Source organism: Loa loa (assembly GCF_000183805.2).
Source record: "Loa loa unplaced genomic scaffold supercont3.776, whole genome shotgun sequence".
Lineage (NCBI taxonomy): Eukaryota > Metazoa > Nematoda > Chromadorea > Rhabditida > Onchocercidae > Loa > Loa loa.
Window position 1 is genome coordinate 11486 of NW_018108956.1, and position 1781 is coordinate 13266.

Below are 1781 nucleotides of genomic sequence, written 5' to 3' on the forward strand. Positions count from 1 at the left end.
AAAACAAGCAATGATGTGTGCAAACAAATTAGGTAAAATGCATGCAAAAATAAAGTGCGTAATAAAATATGTAAAAATAAAGTTTGTAAAAGGCATGCAAAAACAAAGTAAACAGTGATAAGCACAAATAAAAGAGATAAAAGGCATGCAAAAATAGATTTGGTAATGAATCATGCAAAAGAAAAGTAAGTAAAGGAAAAAAAATAAAAAAATGTAAAGATATATATAAAAATAAAGTTTGTAATAAAATATGCAAAGATAAAGTAAGTGAACGACATGCAAAAATAAAACAAGCAATGATGTGTGCAAACAAATTAGGTAAAATGCATGCAAAAATAAAGTAAATAATAAAATATGTAAAAACAAAGTAAACAAAAGGCATGCAAAAATAAAGTGAGTAACAAAACATGTAAAAATAAAGTAAGTACAAGGCATGTAAAAATAAAGTAAATAATAAAATATGTAAAAATAAAGTAAGTAAAAGACATGCAAAAATGAATAAAATATGCAAAAATAAATAAAATAATAAAATATGTACAAATACAGTAAGTAAAAGACATAATGAAATAATGTACATAATGAAATGTTACAGAAAAAGTTATAAAAAAACTTTCAAAAATGAAAGTGAGTAAAAGGCGGGCAAAATGTAAACTAAGTAAAAGGCGCAAAGTGAAGAATATAGGAAAAATACATAACTGAGTTAAGAAAAGTAAGGGAAATGAAATGCAAAGGAATCAAAAGTGAAGATGTGCAAACAGAAAGCGCAAAATACCAAAAAGCAAAAATCATGGCAAAGAAAAAATTGAGCAAAATTCAAAGTATTTAGTCGTTCAATCGTTCGGAGATGCAAAAAGAAATTAAAATTTGACAATTTGAAAGTTTCTGAAATTTCGTAACTCGAAAGTTGAAAAAAGCTCAAAGCAAATTCAAGAGCTTGAAAAACAAAAATTCGATAAGTCAAAGAAAGGTCCTGAGCACTTTGGAAGTTTGAAACATCCGATAAAACTAAAAATCAAAAAGAAATTTTCATTTCCGAAAATTGTGGTATTCAAAAAAAGGTAAGAATTGAGGAAATTGAAAAAAATCGATTAAAATTCAGGAATCTAATTACAGAAATTCAAATTTCCAAGCAAAGTTTTGTGTTTTCTTGGACATTGCTTGAAAATTTGAATTTTTGTAAATGTATTCAAAAAAAGGTGAAAATTGAGGAAATTCAAAAAAAAATCGGTCAAAATTCAGAAATCTAAAAAATCATAAGTTCAAAGAAATTTACAAAAATTCAAATTTTCAAGCAATGTCCAAGAAAACATCCGTAATTCAAACAAATTAGAATAGATTCGCAGATTTGGACTATTCGGAAAAATTATCATATCAAAATATGCACAAAAACCTAGCCGTTAAATAATCAAATAAGGAAATCATGAAGTACTTAAAAATATTATACAAAAATAAAACTGCATTTAGGGAAAATAGAACTTAGAAAAATGCTAAATAATGGCGAATTCTTAAATTTTGCAAACTTGAAAATATCTGAGATCTCAATCTGGTTAAACCTTACTGTATGACAAAAATAGTGATCACTAAATTCATACGAAATTTTTCTTTTTTCAAAAAAAATACCAAAAAGTACGTCAATGACTACATATATATTAGATAAAAAAATAGATAAGATAGGCCAAATTTAAAAAGCACATAAAAAAACATACTACATAAAGGCTAAATAAGTGAAATTAATTAAAAACTACACAAAAGAGCACAGAACTTAAAATTAAAAAACTATG